The sequence below is a fragment of the Ranitomeya imitator genome, chromosome 6 (assembly GCF_032444005.1).
Source record: "Ranitomeya imitator isolate aRanImi1 chromosome 6, aRanImi1.pri, whole genome shotgun sequence".
Lineage (NCBI taxonomy): Eukaryota > Metazoa > Chordata > Amphibia > Anura > Dendrobatidae > Ranitomeya > Ranitomeya imitator.
In genome coordinates, this window is record NC_091287.1 from 83,983,185 (window position 1) to 83,999,959 (window position 16,775).

Consider the following 16,775-nt stretch of genomic DNA (forward strand, 5'->3'; position numbering starts at 1 on the left):
TGCGCGGAAAAATCCGCTGCGGATGTGCATAAGTAGATGGAACCTCTTCAGATTTTTCTGCACCTGTTTTGATAAATGCGCAGGTAAAAAGCACCTCGTTTTACCGCAGATTTTATGCAGTTTTTGTGCGGATTCCTATTATGGAGCAGGAGTAAACATTTTTTTCCACAGCATAGGCACTGCGGATTTAGTTTTCCATAAGTTTACATGGTACTGTAAACTCATGGAAAGCAGCTGCGGCTCCACAGCAAAATCTGCAACGTGTGCACATACTCTATATCCTATTCGTGGGTAAAACGCAGTGCTTTTTACCTGCGGATTTGTCAAAACAGGTGTGGAAAAATCTGCAGAGGTTCCATCTACATATGCACATACCCTTAGAGTTGAGGAGAAACATACAAGGTCTCATTCACGCTGTGATTATTTGGTTCTGCATGATCCTGAATACAGAATTCTTTTTTTCTTTATAGTACACTAGATGGTGGCCTGATTCTAACGCATCGGATATTCTAGCATATGTGTGTATGTATGTATGTATAAAGCAGCTACATAGTATATAGCACAGGCCACGTAGTGTCTGCTATATACATACACACATATTGTAGAATGCGTTAATACAGGCCACGCAGTATATAACACAGCCCACGTACTATATAACACAGGCGATGTACTATGTAACACAGCCCACACAGTATATAACACTGGCCACGTAATATATAGCACAGCCCACGCAGTACATAACACTGGCCACATAGTATCTAACACTGGTCCGGTAGTATATAGCAGCCACACGGTATATAACGGCTGGGCGCGACCAATCAGCGAAGCGGGATTTAAATTCCACAGCAAAGTCGCTGATTGGTCACGCCGGCTGGTCGCTACCAATCAGCGCAGCGGGACTTAAAACTCATTAAAAATGGTACACACGGTTCATGAATTTTGTGCAAAGGCAAAAAATAGTCTTTTATTTCTGTCTTTAACTGTTTTTGTGTTTTTTGTTTCTTTTTCTTTTTTATGTAAAAAAAAGTTGCATGTTTTAGAAAATGGCGTAAACATTTCTGTTCTATATAGAATCACTCTGGTCAGGGGCTAGAGTATGTTTCAAAAAGTCACAAAAGTTATTGCAAAGGTCACAAATGATGAATTAGGCAGAAACATGTCAAAACCTTAATCCTTGCCTACAGTAGTGAATGAAAAAAAAACAAAAAAAGGTAAACATATAAAATAGGCTTCAAAAAAGTTGCAAATGGAAAGATGAATTTAATTTAAAAACAAAAAAACAGCAAAACACCAAACACTTGGCAAAAATCACAAGTCTTTGGAAAAATAGTCAAAAATGCTCTGTCATCAAGGTCACTTTTTCCTTATGCAAACTATTTGCTGAAAAGCATTCTGGGAATGGTTAACAACTTGAAACCTTATCTCCTTAATTTACAAAGGGCGTGTGCATGGGGCAGTCATGGCCATTCAGGGTCAGTATTCAACCATCCTTCTCTTGGGGTTGAGCTACTGACCAATGAATGTTTAATGAGGTTAGTATTGCTGACACCACAAACAACACAAAAGCATCCCTGGGGCGAAAGCTCTAGAGAGGTGCAATTTTTGGACCCCCATTTATTCAGTTTAAAAATAAGATTTCTAGTTTGAGAGCTGGGGAGAAACATACGTGGTCTCATTTACACTGTGATAATTTGGTGCTGTGGTATCCTAAATATTTTACCAGTGTTTTACTCCTGCAAACATTACTATTTGGCAGAAACTTTCAATTCAGGCATTTTTTGGAACCCTGCTCTTCTGGTTTCAAAGTAAAGGTACCGTCACACTAAACGATATCGCTAGCGATCCGTGACGTTGCAGCGTCCTGGATAGCGATATCGTTCAGTTTGACAGGCAGCAGCGATCAGAATCCTGCTGTGATGTCGTTGGTCGGAGCAGAAAGTCCAGAACTTTATTTCGTCGCTGGACCTCCTGCTGACATCGCTGAATCGGCGTGTGTGACACCGATTCAGCAATGTCTTCGCTGGTAACCAGGGTAAACATCGGGTTACTAAGCGCAGGGCCGCGCTTAGTAACCCGATGTTTACCCTGGTTACCGGGGACCTCGGAATCGTTGGTCGCTGGAGAGCTGTCTGTGTGATAGCTCTCCAGCGACCAAACAGCGACGCTGCAGCGATCCGGATCGTTGTCGCTTAGTGTGACGGTACCTTAAGAGTTGTAGATCTAGTGTTGGAATAAAACATCAGGTCTCATTTACACTGCAGGAATCTGATTCTGGTTGAGCCACAATTCAGAGTAACTCCTAATCTTTCTGCTATAGAAGATACTTTGCTCTGTGTTTTATTATTATAAACATCAAAATATGGCAGAAACATTTAATTATTCACATGTCAGTAATTGTAAGCCAACATCAGGATTGGAACCTATTTAGAAAAAAAAAAACATGTGCCCGATTCATCATTTGCATTTTGTGTTTTTTTTAAAGTCCCTTTTCTTTTTCTGTCTTGCGAATAGCTGACATTTTTGCTCCAAATTCATCCATGATGAATTTTATGAAAAGTCAAAAATATTCTTTTTTTTCTTTAACAGATATAGGGGTTTTTTTTGTAAAAAAAAAAAAAAAGTCCCATATTTTGCAACATGGAAAAATGTATGGAGTATATAACTCTTGGGGGAGCTGGGGAATTAGAGTAGATTTCAAAAAGTTGCAAAAAATTGTTGCAAAGGTCACAAATGGTGAATTAGGCAAAAACATTTTAAAACCCTAATATCCTCCCACAGTGGAGAACGTTAAAGGTACTGTCACACTAGACGATATCGCTAGCGATCCGTGACGTTGCAGCGTCCTCGCTAGCGATATCGTCCAGTGTGACAGGCAGCAGCGATCAGGCCCCTGCTGGGAGATCGCTGGTCGGGGAAGAAAGTCCAGAACTTTATTTCGTCGCTGGACTCCCCGTAGACATCGCTGAATCGGCGTGTGTGACACCGATTCAGCGATGTCTTTGCTGGTAACCAGGGTAAACATCGGGTAACTAAGCGCAGGGCCGCGCTTAGTAACCCAATGTTTACCCTGGTTACCATCCTAAAAGTAAAAAAACAAACACTACATACTTACCTACAGCCGTCTGTCCTCCAGCGCTGTGCTCTGCTCTCCTCCTGCTCTGGCTGTGAGCGTCGGTCAGCCGGAAAGCAGAGCGGTGACGTCACCACTCTGCTTTCTGGCTGCCCGGCGCTCACAGCCAGACCAGAGAAGCAGAGCGCCGAGGACAGACAGCGGTAGGTAAGTATGTAGTGTTTGTTTTTTTACTTTTTAGGATGGTAACCAGGGTAAACATCGGGTTACTAAGCGCGGCCCTGCGCTTAGTTACCCGATGTTTACCCTGGTTACCGGGGACCTCGGGATAGTTGGTCGCTGGAGAGCTGTCTGTGTGACAGCTCTCCAGCGACCAAACAGCGACGCTGCAGCGATCCGGATCGTTGTCGGTATCGCTGCAGCGTCGCTATGTGTGACGGTACCTTAAGAAAAAACCAGACAAACACATAAAATAAAGCTTAATCTAGGGCTATAGGTGGCCAGACAGTTCATTCTGTTTCCACCATGTTGCCCCACCCCACATTTACATTTCTATAGAGTTTCACTCACTGTCCACCTTGTCCATGCATTTTATTTAGCACAAAATCAGAGCTGTAAAAACGTCACAGACAAGTTGCACAAGTGTTTTATCCTGATATTTTTTAGAGTATTGCTGTCGCATAACACATGTTGCTGTGTAGCCCAGTATTAGCCCTCATTCAGATGTTTGATTTTTCATGCTCGTGAAAACAAGGACTGTTGTTCATCAGTGTTTTGGATTTGACTTTCCTCAGTGTTTGCTCCGTATGTCAGTTGTTTCCATCAGGCTGATGCCATCTGTGTGCAGTATGTAATTTTCACGAACTCAGATTTGTATGGGTGATTTTCATCTATCACACAAAAATATGGACACTTCTTCATGATATTTTTGTGAACACACGGCTCGCAAAAAAGTTCGGACATGTAAACAACCCCATAGGCTATAATGGTTCCCTCTTCTATCCATGAAAACCATAGAAGATAGAACATGTGGATAAAAACAGGCATCTGAATGAGAATTCGCCCCAACAGTGATTTTATGTCCCATAATAATGCCACCTGTAATGTCCCCATGAATAGCATTAGCCACATTAAGCCATCATTATGTTAGCCAGGATCTACAGTGAAGAGCCTTACAGTGAACGTCGGCTCCCCGACTCTGAAGATGACTTGGCTCCAATGTCAGGAGGACTAGATTTTTCTGTTTTTGTGGGAAACTCAAGTAATACACGTCTAGTTATATGGTTTCAGTGGTAAGTTTAACCCCTTCATGACCAGGGGATTTTTCGTTTTTCCGTGTTCGTTTTTCGCTCCCCTCCTTCCCAGAGCCATAACTTTTTTATTTTTCCGTCAATTTGGCCATGTGAGGGCTTATTTTTTGCAGGACGAGTTGTACTTTTGAACGACATCATTGGTTTTAGCATGTCGTGTACTAGAAAACGGGAAAAAAAATCCAAGTGCGGTGAAATTGCAAAAAAAGTGCAATCCCACATTGGTTTTTTGTTTGGCTTTTTTGCTAGGTTCACTAAATGCTAAAAATGACCTGCCATTATGATTCTCCAGGTCATTACGAGTTCATAGACACCAAACATGACTAGGTTATTTTTTATCTAAGTGGTGAAAAAAAATTCCAAACTTTGCTAAAAAAAAAAAAAAAAAAATTGCGCCATTTTCCGATACTCGTAGCGTCTCCATTTTTCGTGATCTGGGGTCGGTTGAGGGCTTATTTTTTGCGTGCCGAGATGACGTTTTTAATGATAGCATTTCGGTGCAGATACGTTCTTTTGATCGCCCGTTATTGCATTTTAATGCAATGTCGCAGCGACCAAAAAAACGTAATTCTGGCGTTTCGAGTTTTTTTCCCGCTACGCTGTTTAGCGATCAGGTTAATACTTTTTTTTATTTGATAGATCGGGCAATTCTGAGCGCGGCGATACCAAATATGCGTAGATTTGATTTTTTTTTTATTGATTTATTTTGATTGGGGCGAAAGGGGGGTGATTTAAACTTTTATGTTTTTTTTATTTTTTTCACATTTTTTAAACTTTTTTTTTTAACTTTTGCCATGCTTCAATAGCCTCCATGGGAGGCTAGAAGCAGGGACAGCACGATCGGCTCTGCTACATAGCAGCGATCTGCTGATCGCTGCTATGTAGCAGAATTGCACGTGTGCTGTGAGCGCCGACCACAGGGTGGCGCTCACAGCGACGGGCAATCAGTAACCATAGAGGTCTCAAGGACCTCTATGGCTACAATGGAGACGCATCGCCGACCCCCGGACATGTGACGGGGGTCGGCGATGACGTCATTTCCGGCCGCCCGGCCGGAAGCGGTAGTTAAATGCCGCTGTCTGCGTTTGACAGCGGCATTTAACTAGTTAATAGGTGCGGGCAGATCGCGATTCTGCCCGCGCCTATTACGGGCACATGTCAGCTGTTCAAAACAGCTGACATGTCCCGGCTTTGGTGCGGGCTCACCGCGGAGCCCTGCATCAAAGCAGGGGAGCCGGCATCGGACGGTATAGTACGTCCGATGCCGGTAAGGGGTTAATTCAGATGTGGCTTAACTCGGTCTGGTCTCATATGGATGTAGCAATCAAATACGGAGGCAAAGCAACAAAAGGAATATGCAAATTACTTGTAGAAAAGAATCCTGGGTATTATTTGTAGCTTGAATATTTCTTGCTTTAAAGGGAATCTGTCACCCCAAAATTTGCCTATAAGCTAAGGCCACCAGCATCAGGGGCTTATTTGCAGCATTCTGTAATGCTGTAGCTAAGCCCCCGATGTAACATGAAAGATAAGAAAACCAAGTTAGATTATTCTCACCCAGGGGCGGTCCCGCTGCGGTCTGGTCCGATGGGCGTCGTGGTCCGGCGCCTTCCTGCCGCAGCTCCTGCGCAAGCGTACTTTATCTGCCCTGTTGAGGGCAGAGCAAAGTACTGCAGTGCGCAGGCACCAGGAAAGGTCAGAGAGGCCCGGCGCCTGCGAGGACATCATCGTATGAAGATGGGAGGCACCGGACCGCGATGCCCATCGCATCGGGACCACCCCTGGGTGAGTGTAATCAAACTTGTTTTCTTACCTTTCAGGCTACATCGGGGGCTTATCTACAGCCTTACAGAATGCTGTAAATAAGCTCCTGATGCCGGTGGCCGCAGCTTATAGGCGAATTTTGGGGTGACAAATTCCCTGTAACTGAGCAGAATCCTGCTAATGAGGAACTTGTTATAAAAGAAAACAAGGAATTAAATGTACAAAAATTACTCAAACAGCAGCATCAGAGGGGGGAAATTGAGGCAACAGTGCAAAAATCAAACATTCACTATATCTTCTAGAACAGAAGGCGCTAAGTCTCTAAAGGATTATGCAAACTATTTGTAGAATAGCATGCTGGGTAAAATTTGCAACTTGAAATCTACTCTCCTTAACTGAAAAGAGACGTATCTATAGGTCAGTCATGGGGCAATCAGGGTCAGTATTCAACCATCCTTCTCTTGGGGTTAAGCTACTGACCAATGAATGTTTAATGAGGTTAGTATTGCTGACACCACAAACAACACAAAAGCATCCCTGGGGTGAAAGCTCCAGAGAGGTGTAATTTTTGGACCCCTGTTTATTTGGTTTAAGATTTCTAGTTTGAGAGCGGAGGAGAAACATACGTGGTCTTATTTACGCTGTGATAATTTGGTGCTGTGGTATCCTGAATATTTTACCAGTGTTTTACTCTTGCAAACATTACTATTTGGCAGAAACATTCATTTCAAGCAATTTTTGGAACCCTGCTCTTCTGGTTTCAAAGTAAGAATTGTAGATCTAGTGTTGGAATAAAACATCTGGTCTCATTTACACTGCAGTAATCTGATTCTGGTTGAGCCACAATTCAGAGTAACTCCTAATCTTTCTGCTATAGAAGATACTTTGCTCTGTGTTTTATTATTATAAACATCAAAATATGACAGAAACATTTAATTATCCACATGTCAGTAATTGTAAGCCTGTTGGCTTGGAACCTATTTAGAAAAAAAAAAAACATGGGCCCGATTCATCATTTGCATTTTGTGGGTTTTTTTTAAGTCCCTTTTCTTTTTCTGTCTTGTGATATTCGCTGACATTTTTGCTCCAAATTCATCCATGATGAATTTTATGAAAAGTCAAAAATATTCTTTTTTTTCTTTAACAGATATAGGGGTCTTTTTTTAGTAAAAAAAAAAGTCACATATTTTGCAAAATGTAGAAATGTATGGAGTATATAGAATAACTCTTGGGGGAGCTGGGGGATTACAGTAGATTTCAAAAAGTTGCAAAAATTTGTTGCAAAGATCTTCACAAATGGTGAATTAGACAAAAACATTTTAAAACCCTAATATACTCCCACAATGGAGAACATTAAAAAAAACAGACAAACACATAAAAGAAACTTAAAAAAGACACAAACGGAAAACTGAATTTCGTGCATAAAAATTATCAAAAGACCAAAAATTTGGTAAAAACGACAGGTATAAATGCAATAATGAATCAGGACAACAGTGTTTGAGTCACTCCTCGTTTTGGCTTTGAGGAAATACTGACCAAAAAACTGATGTGTGAATAAGATCTGAAGGTGAGGAAATGAATGCTTACTCTAGGGCCATAGGAGGCCAGACAGTTCATTCTGTTTCCACCATGTTGCCCCACCCCCACATTTACATTTCTATAGAGTTTCACTCACTGTCCACCTTGTCCATGCATTTTATTTAGCACAAAATCAGAGATGAAAAAAGTCACAGACAAGTTGCACCAGTGTTTTATTGTGATATTTTTTAGAGTATTGCTCTCACGTAACACATGTTGCCGTGCAGCCCCAGTCTTAGCCCTCATTCAGACGTTTGACTTTTCATGCTCGTGAAAACAAGGACTGTTGTTCATCAGTGTTTTGGATCTGACTTGTCCACCTTGTCCATGCATTGTATTTAGCACAAAATCAGAGCTGAAAAAAAGTCACAGACAAGTTGTATCTATAATGCTGTAGATAAGCCCCGATGTAACCTGTAAGATAAGAAAAACAAGTTAGATTATACTCACCCAGGGGCGGTCCCGGTGCGGTCCGGTCCGGTCCAATGGGCGTCATGGTCCGGGTGTGGCGCCTCCCATCTTCATACGATGATGTCCTCTTCTTTGCTTCCTGCCGCAGCTCTTGCGCAGGTGTACTTTTTCTGCCCTGTTGAGGGCAGAGCAAAGTACTGCAGTGCGCAGGCACCAGGAAAGGTCAGAGAGGCCCGGCGCCTGCGAGAACGTCATCATATGAAGATGGGAGGCGCCGGACCGGGATGCCCATTGCATCGGGACCGCCCCTGGGTGAGTATAGTCTAAAGGTACCATCACACTAAACGACGCTGCAGCGATCCAGACAATGATCCGGATCGCTGCAGCGTCGCTGTTTGGTCGCTGGAGCGCTGTCACACAGACAGCTCTCCAGCGACCAACGATGCCGGTAACCAGGGTAAACATCGGGTTACTAAGCGCAGGGCCGCGCTTAGTAACCCGATGTTTACCCTGGATACCATCCTACAAGTAAAAAAAACAAACGCTTCATACTTGCCTTCCGCTGTCTGTCCTCGGAGCTCTGCTTCTCTGCTCTGGCTGTGAGCACAGCGGCCGGAAAGCAGAGCGGTGACGTCACCGCTCTGCTTTCCGGCCGCTGTGCTCACAGGGAGTGCAGGAAAGCACAGCGCCGGGGACAGACAGCTGAAGGTAAGTATGAAGCGTTTGTTTTTTTTACTTTTAGGATGGTATCCAGGGTAAACATCGGGTTACTAAGCGTGGCCCTGCGCTTAGTAACCCGATGTTTACCCTGGTTACCAGCGAAGACATCGCTGAATCGGTGTCACACACGCCGATTCAGCGATGTCAGCGGGAGAGCCAGCGACCAAAGAAAGTTCTGGCCCTCTAGCCCCGACCAACGACATCACAGCAGGATTCTGATCGCTGCTGCCTGTCAAACTAAACGATATCGCTAGCGAGGACGCTGCAACGTCACGGATCGCTAGCGATATTGTTTAGTGTGAAGGTACCTTTACTTGTTTTTCTTATCTTTCAGGTTACATCGGGGGCTTATCTTACAGCATTAAGGCCCCTTCACATTAAGCGACGCTGCAGCGATACCGACAACGATCCGGATCGCTGCAGCGTCGCTGTTTGGTCGCTGGAGAGCTGTCACACAGACCGCTCTCCAGCGACCAACGATGCCGGTAACCAGGGTAAACATCGGGTAACTAAGCGCAGGGCCGCGCTTAGTAACCCGATATTTACCCTGGTTACCATGCTAAAAGTAAAAAAAAAACAAACACTAGATACTTACCTACCGCTGTCTGTCCTCCAGCGCTGCGCTCTGCTTCTCTGCACTCCTCCTGTACTGGCTGTGAGCCGGAAAGCAGAGCGGTGACGTCACCGCTCTGCTTTCCGGCTCACAGCCAGTACAGGAGGAGTGCAGAGCACAGCGCTGGAGGACAGACGGCTGTAGGTAAGTATCTAGTGTTTGTTTTTTTTTTACTTTTAGCATGGTAACCAGGGTAAACATCGGGTTACTAAGCGCGGCCCTGCGCTTAGTTACCCGATGTTTACCCTGGTTACCAGTGAAGACATCGCTGGATCGGTGTCACACACGCCGATCCAGCGATGTCAGCAGGAGTCCAGCGACGAAATAAAGTTCTGGACTTTATTCAGCGACCAACGATCTCCCAGCAGGGGCCTGATCGTTGGTCGCTGTCACACATAACGATTTCATTAACGATATCGTTGCTACGTCACAAAAAGCAACGATATCGTTAACAATATCGTTATGTGTGAAGGTACCTTTACAGAATGCTGTAGATAAGCCCCTGATGCCGGTGACTGCAGCTTATAGGCGAATTGTGGGGTGACAGATTCCCTTTAACTTAGCAGAATCCTGCTTATGAGGAACTTGTTAAAAATAATTTAATTAAATGCCCTGAAATGCACAAAAAAGCACTCAAACAGCAATGTCAGAGAGGGGAGTGAGGCAACAAGGCAAAAATGAAAAAACAAAAAAAGAAAAAAACATCACTGTATACTCTAGTCCAGTGTTTCCCAAACCTCATCCTCACAGCCACCAACACATCAGGATTTTCTTAGCATTGCACAGGTGAAAGAACCTGTTGCGATTTCTGATGCCTTAAAAAATTCTATCACCTGTGCAACACTGAGGAAATCCTGAAAACATGACATGTTGGGACCATGAGTACTGGAGCTTGGGAGACACAGATCTAGAACAAAAAGAGCCAAGTCTCTAAAGGATTTATTAGTCTCTCATGAAGAGAAGTGTAATTTTTGGATCACTGTTCTTCTGGTTTCGAAGTAAGGCCACATTCCTATGTTCAGTATTTGTTCAGTATTTTACATCAGTATCTGTAAGCGAAAACCATCAAAATGCAGAAGTGGTAACGTGTTTCTATTATATTTTACCTCTGATTGTCCTACTCCTGGTTTTGGCTTCCAAACACTGAACGTGTGAACGTGGCCTAAGACTTGTAGTGCCATTTTATTTTTTTAGTTTTTTTGGGGGGAGGACTATTTAGCAATTGTCATAAGGCCTCATTCACACTGGGGTAATCTGATTTTCTCTATTATAGTACTATAGATACTCTGGTGTGTAAATCTAACCAGTATTTCATTAATGTAACCATTGCTGCATGGAAGAATCATTTACTTATTCACGTCAGTAACTGTAATCCAAAATCATGAGTGGAACCTACACATAGGAAAACTATAGGGCCCCATTCCTCATTTGCATTTCTTTAAGTCCCTTTTCTTTTTTCTTTTAGGGTTTTTGCAGACTTGTGTGCAAAATTCATCAAAATGGCGCTCGTACTTCATACATTTTGCTCAAAGCCCCATATGAGCTTATTTTTATTCTGTCTTCAACTCTTTTTTGCTACTTTTATGTGTAAAAAGTTGCACAGTTTTCAAAATGTTTTAAAAAAAATGACTGTTGCATATAAAATCACTACAGCAGAGGGACTAAAAGTTGCACCATATTTTTCAACTTTCTGAAAAAGCTGCATTTTAATAAATCAGTCTAAGGCCGGTTTCACACGTCAGTGGCTCCGGTACGTGAGGTGACAGTTTCCTCGCGTACCGGAGCCACTGACTCACGTAGACACATTAAAATCAATGCATCTGTGCAGATGTCATTGATTTTTTGTGGACCGTGTCTCCGTGTGCCAAACACGGAGACATGTCAGTGTTCGTGGGAGCGCACGGATTACACGGACCCATTGAAGTCAATGGGTCCATGTAAAACACGTACCGCACACGGACGCTGTCCGTGTGCAGTCTGTGTGCCGTGCAGGAGACAGCGCTACAGTAAGCGCTGTCCCCCCCACTGGTGCTGAAGCCGCCATTCATATCTTCCCTGCAGCAGCGTTTGCTGTAAAGAAGATATGAATATTCCTTTTTTTTTAGTTTCTTGTGTTTAAAATAAAGCTCCATGTGCCCGCCCCCTCCCACCCCTTGTGTGCCCCCCTGCTGTTCTTAAAATACTCACCCGGCTCGCTCCCTCGCTGGCGCTGCTTCCTGTCCTGGCCGCACCTTCTACTGTATGAGCGGTCACGTGGGGCCGCCGATTACAGTCATGAATATGCAGCTCCACCTCCCATAGGAGTGGAGCCGCATATTCATTACTGTAAATGAGCGGCCCCACGTGACCGCTCATACAGTAGAAGATGCGGCCAGGACAGGAAGCAGCGCCAGCCAGCGAGGGAGCCAGGTGAGTATTTTAAGAACAGCGGGGGCACACAGGGGGTGGGAGGGGGCTGGGGACATGGAGCTTTATTTTAAACATGAGAAATTAAAAAAAAAATATCTTCTCTACAGCAAACGCTGCTGCAGGGAAGATATGAATGGCGGCTTCAGCACCAGATGCTGGTGCATGTGGTACCCAGCACGGTGCATGTGGTACCCAGTGGGCACACGGGCGGCACACGTGTGCCACACTGATGTGCCACAGAAATGCATGGGCACACGGACACGGATAATTCCGGTACTGATTTTTCCGGTACCGGAATTATCTGGACGTGTGAGACTGCCCTAAGGCCGGGATCCCACATGCGAGAAATACATCCGAGTCTCGCATGGTAATCCCCGGCCCTGCACCCGACACTCAGGAGCGGAGCGTGCGGCTCCATGTATTGCTATGCGGCCGCACGCTCCACTCCGGAGTGCAGGCCGCAGGGCCCGGGATTACCATGCGGGACTCGGACGTATTTCTCGCATGTGTGATCCCGGCCTAAATTACCTGGAAAAGACACACTGATGTAAAAAGCTTAATGATATCTAAACGCCCAAAGAGAACTTGAAAAAAGGTGCAAGTTGTTTGAATTTGTTGGAAATCAAAAAGCCCATAATTCACACGAAGCAATGAGTAGAAATGCAATGATGAATCAGGACCTTAGTGATCAGGGAATATAGTAAGGCAAAAATAGCCAAAAATGCTGTGTCCGCAAGGCCAATTTTTTCCTTATGCAAACTATTTGCTGAAAAGCATTCTGGGAATGATTTGCAAAGGGTATGTGTATGGGGCAGTCATGGGCAATCAGGGTCAGAATTCAACGATCCTTCTCTTGGTGTTGAGCTACTGACCAATGAATTTTTAATGACACCACAAACAACACAGAAGCATCCCTGGGGTGAACGCTCTAGAGAGGTGCAATTTTTGGATGCCTGTTCTTCTAGTTTTAAAAATAAGATTTATAGATCCAGAGTTGTGTAATATCCATCCATACGTCCTGGGGTTAAATGCTCTCCTTTTGGTTTAAAAGTAAGATTTCAAGTCTTAGAATTGGTGAGAAACATACATGATCTCATTCACACTGTGATCATTTGGTTCTGGGGGATCCTGAACACAGAATAATTTCTTCTATATCAGATTCTGTGAATATTGATTTGGAAAAAATGTTCTTATTCACGTCAGTAATTGTAAATCAGGATTAGAATCTACACAGAAAAATTATATGGTCTGATTCATCATTTGCATTTTGTTTGTTTTTTTAAGTCCCTTTTCTTTTTTCTGTCTTGTGATACTGCCATTTTGTGTCAAACTCATTAAAATGGCACACACGGTTCATGAATTTTGTCCAAAGTCTAAAATAGTCTTTTGTTTCTGTCTTAACCTGGTTTTGTGTTTTTTGTTGTTTTTTTTTGTTATTTCTTTTTACTTCTTTTAGTCCAAAAAGTTGCATGTTTTACAAAATGTCATAAACTCTTCTGTTGTATATAGAATCAGTATGGTCAGGGACTAGAGTATGTTTCAAAAAGTCACAAAATTTAATGCAAATGTCACAAATGATGAATTAGGCCGAAAACATCTCAAAAACCTAATCTTCTTCAGTGCAGAATTGAAAAAAATCAAAAACAGGTAAATATATAAACTAGACTTTAAAAAATGCAAATAGACAGCAGGATTTAGTTAAAACAAAAAAGATCAAAAAACACCAAAAACTTAATCAAAAATCACAAGTGTTTGGTAAAATAGCCAACAATGCTCTATCATCAAGGTCACCTTCTTCCTTATGCAAATTATTTGCTAAAACGCATTCTGGGAATGGTTAGCAATTTGAAATCTTATCTCCTTAATTTACAAAGAGCGTGCGTACCGGGCAGTCATGGGCAATCTGGGTCAGTGTTTAACCATCCTTCTCTTGGGGTTGAGCTAATGACCAATGAATGTTTAATGAGGTTAGTACTGCTGACACCACAAACAGCACAAAAGCATCCCTGGGGTGAAAGTTCTAGAGAGGTGCAATTTTTGGACTCCTCTTCCTTTTGATTTAAAAGTAAGATGTCAAGTTTTAGATTTGGGGAGGAACATACATGGTTTCATTCACACTGTGATAACTTGGTTCTGGGAGATCCTGAACACAGAATAACTGTTCTTCTATAGCAGATTCTGTGAATACTTTACCAGTATTTATTTTTTGCGAACATTATGATTTGGCAAAAACGTTCTTATTCACGTCACTAATTGTAAACCAGAATCAGGATTAGGCTATGTGCACACGTTCAGGTTTTTTCGTGTTTTTTTCGCGGTAAAAACGCTATAAAAACTCATTAAAAATGCATACATTATGCATCCTATCATTTAGAATGCATTCTGCAAGTTTTCTGCACATGATGCGTTTTTCCACGAAAAAACGCATCGCGGTAAAAAAAAGCAGCATGTTCATTAGTTTAGTGGATTTTCTGCATTTTTCCCGCTATTCTATGCATTTGGGAAAAACGCACAAAAAAAGCATCAAAAACGCATGAAAAAACACGGAAAAAACGCATGCGGATTTCTGGCAGAAATGTCCGGTTTTTGTCAGGAAAATTTCTGCAAGAAATCCTGATGTGTGCACATACCCTTAGAATCTACACAGAAAAACGATATAGTCTAATTCATCATTTTTTAAGTCCCTTTTCTTTTTCTGTCTTGTGATACTCACTGCCATTTTGTGACAAATTCATTAAAATGGCACACACGGTTTATGAATTTCATCCAAAGTCGAAAATAGTCTTTTATTTCTGTCTTAAACTGGTTTTGTGTTTTTCTTTTTACTTTTTTTAGTCCAAAAAGTTGCATTTTTCACAAAATGTCAAACATTTCGGTGGTATATGGAATCACTCGGGTCAGGGGTTAGAGTACGTTTCAAAATGTCACAAAATGTATTGCAAAGGTCACAAATGATAAATTAGGCGAAAACATCTCAAAAAACTAATCTCCTTCAGTGGATAACGGAAAAAAAACAAAAACAGGTAAATTTATAAACTAGACTAAAAAAAAAAGTGCAAATGGAAAGAAGGATTTAGTTCAAACAAAAAAAAGCAAAAAATCATCAACTTGGTAAAAATCACAAGTGTTTGGTAAAATAGTCAACAATGCTCTATCATCAAGGTTTTCCTTATGCAAATTTTTGGCCGAAAAGCATTCTGGGAATGGTTTGCAATTTGAAAGCTTATCTCATTAATTTACAAAGGGTATGTATATGGAGCAGTCAAGGCCATTCAGGGTCAGTATTCAACCATCCTTTTCTTGGGGTTGAACTACTGACCAATGATTGTTTAATGAGGTTAGTATTGCTGACACAACAAACAACACAAACGCATACATGGGGTGAACGCTCTAGAGAGGTGCAATTTTTGGATTCCTGTTCTTCTGGTTTTAAAAATAAGATTTATAGATTTAGAGTTGTATAATATCCTTATGTTCTCATCCACATTGTGGTAATCTGATTCTGATGGGTCAACAACACAGAATTATTGCAAATCTTTCTGCTGTAGCAGATAGTCTGTTCCATATGTTTTACCATTATATTTTCAAAGATTATTATACAGCAAATACAATTTAAAAAAAAACTTGTTCCATACCTAATTTTGACTTAAAAGTATTGACCAAATATTGAACTTGTGAATGTGGCCTTATTGCTTTTTTTTCTGCTATTGCTTAAAGGGATTGTCCACTACTAGGACAACCAATTCCCAATTTTAATATTTACCCCCATGAAAACAAAAACACTTATAGTCACTGCTGACGCTGTTCTAGTGGTGTCAGCACCCGTGTTCCCGGAGCTCACGTTGGGTTGTTACGTCACCTGGACCCTGAGCACAATCAGCAGCCGCATCGTACTTATAATGTTGTCATTGCATGTAGTGAGTCTGCATTACTTACAGGTGTGGACCTACATGTGGAATGTTCCAAATTAAAGGGAACCTGTCACCCCGTTTTTTCAGTAGGAGATAAAAATACCATTAAATAGGGCCTGAGCTGCGCTTTACAATAGGGTATTTTTGATCGAATCATGGCTTCAGGAAAATGGCCGCCGCGATGTCCATCTGCGCACGCGCGGCATCCCGCGGCCATTTTCCTGAAGCCCCGGGAAGCAGAAGACTCCATCTGTGCACGCGCGGCCTCAGGAAGATGGCCGCGCCCACCGAGAAACCGCTGAATAGCGGCGAGCGCGCTCTTTTTCTACAGCTGCGCAGTGCATTCGGCACTTGCGCATGCGAGAAGCACTACGCCACCAACGGGAACATAAGCAAGATGTGGGGGAGAAACAGCTCTGTGACCACGCCCATCCGACCTGACCAGCCTGATTGACAGGCGAAAAAGGACACTTTTGTAAGGTATTTCGGCAGCATAGGTAGGGAATCAGGGGACAAAAAATACCCTATTGTAAAGCACAGCTCAGGCCCTATTTAACGGTATTTTTATCTCCTACTGAAAAAACGGGGTGACAGGTTCCCTTTAACAATAATAGCAGTCAGTAGGGAAGTGGCCCCTTTTTTAAAAAATAGTAGGACCCACACCACTAAGAATTATCCAGATAGGTAATATCTTTTGTTTATTGGAATATTTTTTTTAAGTGAATTTCACACACATTTACCTGCATCTTTCAAGAGCTACATTCAACTAAATGTTATTGTCCACCAGACAGTCACTTTGCTTTCCGAGTGTTTTTCCCACACCTGGCCCAGATTTCTATGTGGACAAAGTGTTCACTACCAAGAAGTTACACGTAAAGACTAATAACAGTAAGAAATCTTACGCACCGACATAAAATAAAATGGATTGGTAAAACATTTTTGAAAAATATTTAGCAAATGTTGCAAACAGTAACATCTGCCATCTTTTA

General features: G+C 42.4%; 1 protein-coding gene and 4 non-coding genes across 6 annotated transcripts in view; 4 read left to right on the plus strand and 1 right to left on the minus strand.

Moving 5' to 3' along the window:
• The window catches only part of HDAC9 (histone deacetylase 9), a 774,871-nt gene that overhangs the window by 614,408 nt on the left and 143,688 nt on the right, over positions 1-16,775 (minus strand). The gene's annotated exons all lie outside the window — the stretch shown is intronic.
• On the plus strand, positions 1,484-1,610 carry LOC138643781 (U4atac minor spliceosomal RNA). Its single transcript, XR_011314296.1, has one exon. It is a non-coding gene; the product is annotated as a U4atac minor spliceosomal RNA (small nuclear RNA).
• LOC138643790 (U4atac minor spliceosomal RNA) lies at positions 6,594-6,720 on the plus strand. Its single transcript, XR_011314304.1, has one exon. It is a non-coding gene; the product is annotated as a U4atac minor spliceosomal RNA (small nuclear RNA).
• On the plus strand, positions 13,794-13,920 carry LOC138643786 (U4atac minor spliceosomal RNA). The gene has a single exon (XR_011314301.1). It is a non-coding gene; the product is annotated as a U4atac minor spliceosomal RNA (small nuclear RNA).
• LOC138643788 (U4atac minor spliceosomal RNA) lies at positions 15,164-15,290 on the plus strand. The gene has a single exon (XR_011314302.1). It is a non-coding gene; the product is annotated as a U4atac minor spliceosomal RNA (small nuclear RNA).